This window comes from Polyergus mexicanus, unplaced genomic scaffold (genome assembly GCF_030449975.1).
Source record: "Polyergus mexicanus isolate NDT 795.1 unplaced genomic scaffold, iyPolMexi1.0 SCAF_112, whole genome shotgun sequence".
Lineage (NCBI taxonomy): Eukaryota > Metazoa > Arthropoda > Insecta > Hymenoptera > Formicidae > Polyergus > Polyergus mexicanus.
Genome location: NW_027223432.1, coordinates 1 through 7,500, shown reverse-complemented (window position 1 = coordinate 7,500; position 7,500 = coordinate 1). Strand labels below are relative to the sequence as shown.

General features: G+C 55.7%; 2 non-coding genes across 2 annotated transcripts; both read left to right on the top strand.

Moving 5' to 3' along the window:
- The first annotated feature begins 2,363 nt into the window (after positions 1-2,363).
- Positions 2,364-4,284, top strand: LOC138944196 (small subunit ribosomal RNA). Its single transcript, XR_011448674.1, has one exon. It is a non-coding gene; the product is annotated as a small subunit ribosomal RNA (ribosomal RNA).
- Positions 4,285-5,130: 846 nt separating this feature from the next.
- LOC138944190 (5.8S ribosomal RNA) lies at positions 5,131-5,285 on the top strand. The gene has a single exon (XR_011448669.1). It is a non-coding gene; the product is annotated as a 5.8S ribosomal RNA (ribosomal RNA).
- The last annotated feature ends 2,215 nt before the right edge of the window (positions 5,286-7,500 follow it).

Genomic DNA, 7,500 nt, shown 5'->3' with positions numbered 1-7,500 from the left:
AGACTTTGACGATTTTCGACTTTCCGTAAACCGGAGGTACCGCCCGCAAACGGGTCGGTGCGTGGTCGACAGTCCGTGCGCCGGAGATACCGCCAGCGACGGGACTTTGACGATTTTCGACTTTCCGTAAACCGGAGGTACCGCCCGCAAACGGGTCGGTGCGTGGTCGACAGTCCGTGCGCCGGAGGTACCGCCCGCGACGGGACTTTGACGTTTTTCGACTTTTCGTATTCCGGAGGTACCGCCCGCGACGGGACTTTGACGATTTTCGACTTTCCGTAAACCGGAGGTACCGCCCGCAAACGGGTCGGTGCGTGGTCGACAGTCCGTGCGCCGGAGGTACCGCCAGCGACGAGACTTTGACGATTTTCGACTTTCCGTAAACCGGAGGTACCGCCCGCAAACGGGTCGGTGCGTGGTCGACAGTCCGTGCGCCGGAGATACCGCCAGCGACGGGACTTTGACGATTTTCGACTTTCCGTAAACCGGAGGTACCGCCCGCAAACGGATCGGTGCGTGGTCGACAGTCCGTGCGCCGGAGGTACCGCCCGCGACGGGACTTTGACGTTTTTCGACTTTCCGTATTCCGGAGGTACCGCCCGCGACGGGACTTTGACGATTTTCGACTTTCCGTAAACCGGAGGTACCGCCCGCAAACGGGTCGGTGCGTGGTCGACAGTCCGTGCGCCGGAGGTACCGCCCGCGACGGGACTTTGACGTTTTTCGACTTTTCGTATTCCGGAGGTACCGCCCGCGACGGGACTTTGACGATTTTCGACTTTCCGTAAACCGGAGGTACCGCCCGCAAACGGGTCGGTGCGTGGTCGACAGTCCGTGCGCCGGAGGTACCGCCCGCGACGGGACTTTGACGTTTTTCGACTTTTCGTATTCCGGAGGTACCGCCCGCGACGGGACTTTGACGATTTTCGACTTTCCGTAAACCGGAGGTACCGCCCGCAAACGGGTCGGTGCGTGGTCGACAGTCCGTGCGCCGGAGGTACCGCCCGCGACGGGACTTTGACGTTTTTCGACTTTTCGTATTCCGGAGGTACCGCCCGCGACGGGACTTTGACGATTTTCGACTTTCCGTACTCCGGAGGTACCGCCCGCGACGGGACTTTGTCGATCTTCGGCTTTTCGTACATCGGAGGTACCGCCCGCGATCGGATTTTTAACGCTTTTTATAATATTTACAATGTTTTTTCGTCTAACAATGTTTTTAACGATGTTTTTTCGCCTTTCGTTTTCAGCGACAAAGTCTCGAGCGCGTGGGTATTTCGACGCTCGCACTCATAAGCGACCGTGCGTAGTACCGTGCGTCGCCGACCGCCTGGCCGCTCGGTTGGGTATTATAAGAGGTACGTCGCGCTCGGCGCGTCGGACCGAACCGAATCGGACGAACGGGCGGTTGCGCGTTCTTCGCGCGGCTCGCACGATTCTTGCGTTCTTGTCTTTTCGAGAACGTTTAAAACGAACGATACAGGAGAGATTTATTATTGTTTAAGAGGAGAGAAGAAAACACAAACGGCGATTTGTGTTGTGCTTTATCGGACAGAGTCCGAGTAAAACGTCTCTATGAGGGAAGAGACTATTGTATTTACGCTCTCGTCGACAAAATTTCGACGAGCTCGAGCTCGCGCTCGCTAAGCAAAAAGCCGTGTCGTCGCCGACCGCCTGGCCGTCCGGTTGGGTATTATAAGAGGGTACGACGTGTCGCGCTTCGGCGCTTATTCTATGCACACACTTTTATTACGAGCACAGCATTGCCACGAGTCGGTGTCGCAAGACCGAATGGCTCTTATGTGGCGCGCACGCATCTAGTGTGTTGGCCGCGCGATTCCCTCTCGTCTTGGACGCAGCAGCGGAATCGTCGCGCTTACCGAACGTTTACTCCACGGATACGAGTGGCGTGGAAGGACGGATTACAACGTTCTTCCCGCACGCTTTGTACGCCGTAGCGAAATATAAGTGCGTGCTAAAAGCACGATAGCACATTTATCCTCGACGTCTAAGCATCGGCATCGTCGATCTAGCGTCAGGGTAAATCGCGCGGTCCTCGCGATCGCGCGTTTACATTGGGAGAATGAGAATGAGTATGATCTTTTTATAATACACAATATAAAATGGAGAATGATCTTGAAGTAAGAGAGGAGGAGGTTTATTATATACACGGACCGCCTCGCTCCTCTCACGAAGACGAGACGCACGCATAAAGTGTGTTGCGTAATAAGTAAGTAAGTAGATAGAGAGTGTCGCCGACCGGCTAATAAAGACCGGCGGCGCGAGAAGTAAGAGCTTAATAGCGACGGGCCTTCGGGCTCGCTCGCGAGTTACCGCTCCACGCGAGTAACCGAACACGAAGCTCCCTGGTTGATCCTGCCAGTAGTCATATGCTTGTCTCAAAGATTAAGCCATGCATGTCTCAGTGCATGCCGAATTAAGGTGAAACCGCGAATGGCTCATTAAATCAGTTATGGTTCATTAGATTGTACCCACATTTACTTGGATAACTGTGGTAATTCTAGAGCTAATACATGCAAAACAGAGTCCCGACCAGTGATGGAAGGGACGCTTTTATTAGATCAAAACCAATCGGTGGCGGGCGGTTCGCCGTTCGTCCACCGTTTATTTTGGTGACTCTGAATAACTTTGTGCTGATCGCACGGTCCTAGCACCGGCGACGCATCTTTCAAATGTCTGCCTTATCAACTGTCGATGGTAGGTTCTGCGCCTACCATGGTTGTAACGGGTAACGGGGAATCAGGGTTCGATTCCGGAGAGGGAGCCTGAGAAACGGCTACCACATCCAAGGAAGGCAGCAGGCGCGCAAATTACCCACTCCCGGCACGGGGAGGTAGTGACGAAAAATAACGATACGGGACTCATCCGAGGCCCCGTAATCGGAATGAGTACACTTTAAATCCTTTAACGAGGATCCATTGGAGGGCAAGTCTGGTGCCAGCAGCCGCGGTAATTCCAGCTCCAATAGCGTATATTAAAGTTGTTGCGGTTAAAAAGCTCGTAGTTGAATCTGTGTCGCACACCGTCGGTTCACCGCTCGCGGTGTTTAACTGGCGTGATGTGGGACGTCCTACCGGTGGGCTTAGCCTCGCGAGGGGCGGCCCAACTAATATCCCGTCGCGGTGCTCTTTACTGAGTGTCGAGTCGGGCCGGTACGTTTACTTTGAACAAATTAGAGTGCTTAAAGCAGGCTACCTTCGCCTGAATACTGCGTGCATGGAATAATGGAATAGGACCTCGGTTCTATTTTGTTGGTTTTCGGAACCCCGAGGTAATGATTAATAGGGACAGATGGGGGCATTCGTATTGCGACGTTAGAGGTGAAATTCTTGGATCGTCGCAAGACGGACAGAAGCGAAAGCATTTGCCAAAAATGTTTTCATTAATCAAGAACGAAAGTTAGAGGTTCGAAGGCGATCAGATACCGCCCTAGTTCTAACCATAAACGATGCCAGCTAGCGATCCGCCGAAGTTCCTCCGATGACTCGGCGGGCAGCTTCCGGGAAACCAAAGCTTTTGGGTTCCGGGGGAAGTATGGTTGCAAAGCTGAAACTTAAAGGAATTGACGGAAGGGCACCACCAGGAGTGGAGCCTGCGGCTTAATTTGACTCAACACGGGAAACCTCACCAGGCCCAGACACCGGAAGGATTGACAGATTGATAGCTCTTTCTTGATTCGGTGGGTGGTGGTGCATGGCCGTTCTTAGTTGGTGGAGCGATTTGTCTGGTTAATTCCGATAACGAACGAGACTCTAGCCTGCTAAATAGGCGTACCTTATGGTATCGCGAAGGCCCCCGGCTTCGGCTGGCGGGTTTTTACTACCAACGTACAAACAAATCTTCTTAGAGGGACAGGCGGCTTCTAGCCGCACGAGATTGAGCAATAACAGGTCTGTGATGCCCTTAGATGTTCTGGGCCGCACGCGCGCTACACTGAAGGAATCAGCGTGTGTTCCCTGGCCGAAAGGCCCGGGTAACCCGCTGAACCTCCTTCGTGCTAGGGATTGGGGCTTGCAATTGTTCCCCATGAACGAGGAATTCCCAGTAAGCGCGAGTCATAAGCTCGCGTTGATTACGTCCCTGCCCTTTGTACACACCGCCCGTCGCTACTACCGATTGAATGATTTAGTGAGGTCTTCGGACTGGTGCGCGGCAATGTCTCGGCATTGCCGATGTTGCCGGGAAGATGACCAAACTTGATCATTTAGAGGAAGTAAAAGTCGTAACAAGGTTTCCGTAGGTGAACCTGCGGAAGGATCATTAACGTTCCGGAGGTCCTGCTCTGCGTCTCGAGTCTTTTGGACGCGCGCTCGCAGCAGTCGGCGACTGAATGGACAAAGAAAACAGATACGAAAGTAAAATGGAATTGACGGATTATATCCCGCATGTACTAATACGACGACGCGCGTCGAACGCCGCGCGCCTCTGCGACGACCCGAGAGAGAAAGGGAAGCCAGCAGCAGAGCGCCGTCGGCCTTTTTCGGTGCGGTCGGCGTCGTGCGAGCGGGATGGAGGAGGAGAGGATTATCCGAGACTCTCTCCTTAAGCTTCGTAGCCGCAACCGGCGTCGCGTCGCGTCGCGCGCGACCCGTTGAGGCTCGTTGCGCAAATTGCGAAATTACATGAATGCGATTCGGAGCAGAAGACGCTTTCCCGATCGCGCTCTTGCCAAGCGCAGAGTTACGATCCGGCGTTAGCGCGTACCGGTGGTAACCTACGCCCGTCCGTGCGTCCGCAACGCTCGTGAACGCGCCCCTCCCCGCACCGGGGCAGCGGTCAGCGTGTTTGTACGCGAGCGCGCGGCTATCGGACGAACGGGCGAGAGGACGGATCACACCCGATCAAGTCCGACGGTTTCTTCAAAGAACATTCCGCCCCGGCTCTTCCAAATATATATATTATTATATTATATGTACGGGGAAGAGACGCTCCGATCGCGAAACAACTTTTGTGCCGTAGCCTCCCCAGCGGTGGCGGCGGTCCGCGCGCGTGCTCGGACGCGCGCGGCCAGGCTGATCGAAGGGCCAACGATTTTATCTCTCTCTCTTCGGAGAGGAGACTAAGATGGATGAACGAAGCGTTCGTTGAACGCAAGAATTGCAAAACGATTACCCTGAACGGTGGATCACTTGGCTCGTGGGTCGATGAAGAACGCAGCTAATTGCGCGTCAACTTGTGAACTGCAGGACACATGAACATCGACATTTCGAACGCACATTGCGGTCCACGGATACAATTCCCGGACCACGCCTGGCTGAGGGTCGTTTTAGTACCTCGAAACTGCTTGCGCCTTTGCGCGCCGGGCCACCGTGCCCGTTCGCGCAAACGGTGTACGAGCGATAGTTGGACGTTCGCCCGAGACGAGCCGTCCCGAGAGGCGGCCCCTTGGCGTCGTCTGAAATAACACCGAGGAAAAGGAAGAGTGAGAGCAGCGTACGCACACACGCAGTAAGTAAAGATAGGGAGCCTGCGCGCGCGCGCCCGGAAACTGTCGAAGGAGAGAGGGAGTAGAAGACACGCGCACACACGTTGCGTTATCCCTCTCGCGGTCTCCCGGTGCGCCAGCGCGCGCTCGCGCCTCTTACGCGCGAGTCTTGGTGCGCGCCACCTTCCGCGCAAACGGTAGGAGAGAACCGCGGCGCGTCGTCGCCCGGCGGTACGCGGAGAGAAAAGAGCGAGAGAGCCCTCCTTAACGCGGGTGAATCGCGAGCCGACCGCTTGTCCGAGTCCACGAAATTCTCGAAAACGAATATAGGGGACCGGCACGCGTCGTCGTGTACTCGTCGAATCCGATTCGCCCCGTCGTATCCCATATCCGTGCATAACACACGATATGCGGAGAGAAAATTTGAAGGATGTGGGTGATAGAGATGTACGTGTACGCGCACACTCGCTCGCAATGTATCTCGCGTCCCCGGCGATCGAAGATGACGCGATCCGCGCCGATCTTATTCGTTGTTTGCAAGCAGACAACTCGAACGAGATTCGATCGGCTTACATTTCCTCCTATTAGCGGCTGCGAGCCGCGCGTGGAAGAATCGTTGTCACAAACAACACGTCTCCTCGCCACTCCTCCGAGTACAATGCGAAGCCGCTGTGCCGGCGCTGCCGCTCTCCCGACGCTCGCTCTCTAAGTGAGAAAAGAGCCGGCGGAGGAGGCGGCGCGGCCACGGTTATCGAAAACTAAACTCTTTGACGACCTCAGAGCAGGCGAGATTACCCGCTGAATTTAAGCATATTATTAAGCGGAGGAAAAGAAACTAACTAGGATTTCCTTAGTAGCGGCGAGCGAACAGGAAAGAGCCCAGCACCGAATCCCGCGGTTCCGCCGCAGGGAAATGTGGTGTTTGGGAGGATCCGCTTATCCCGAGGTGTCGCGTCGCGTCCAAGTCCATCTTGAATGGGGCCACTTACCCGTAGAGGGTGCCAGGCCCGTAGCGACCGGTGCGCGTCTCGGGAGGATCTCTCCTTAGAGTCGGGTTGCTTGAGAGTGCAGCTCTAAGTGGGTGGTAAACTCCATCTAAGGCTAAATACGACCACGAGACCGATAGCGAACAAGTACCGTGAGGGAAAGTTGAAAAGAACTTTGAAGAGAGAGTTCAAGAGTACGTGAAACCGTTCAGGGGTAAACCTAAGAAACCCAAAAGATCGAACGGGGAGATTCATCGTCAGCGGCGCTGGCTTCGCGTCGGTGGGCGATGTCCCGCGGAGTCCTCGCGGCTCTCGCGCGGGCACGCTACCGTGCGTCGATGTCCGGCGCTCGTCGTCGTGCACTTCTCCCCAAGTAGAACGTCGCGACCCGCTGGGTGTCGGTCTACGGTCCGGGTGCGGTGACTGTCGCGTCGCCGGTAAAACGGCACGCGACAAACCCCCGGTCGCCCGGCCGGCTGCTCGGCGGTACGCGCAAGGTATCAGGCCGCACTATTTACGGTGCGTCGAGGCCGTCGCAAGCGCGCGCCACGGTACTCGGAGGTTACGGACTTTGCGCCGTCCCCGGTCCTGGCCCGCTGTTGGTTGAAGTACGGTTCACCTTCGACAGGCCTGTCGAACGTCCCTCTTATTCCCTTGTGGGAATCGAGGGGGATCTATACCGGTCGGCGACGCTACTGCTTTGGGTACTCTTAGGACCCGTCTTGAAACACGGACCAAGGAGTCTAACATGTACGCGAGTCATTGGGACTTGTCGCGAGACCTAAAGGCGTAATGAAAGTGAAGATCGACCCTGGCCGTCGATCGAGGGAGGATGGGCCGCGTCGCGATGCGGCCTCGCACTCCCTGGGCGTCTCGTTCTCATCGCGAGAAGAGGCGCACCCAGAGCGTACACGTTGGGACCCGAAAGATGGTGAACTATGCCTGGTCAGGACGAAGTCAGGGGAAACCCTGATGGAGGTCCGTAGCGATTCTGACGTGCAAATCGATCGTCGGAACTGGGTATAGGGGCGAAAGACTAATCGAACCATCTAGTAGCTGGTTCCCTCC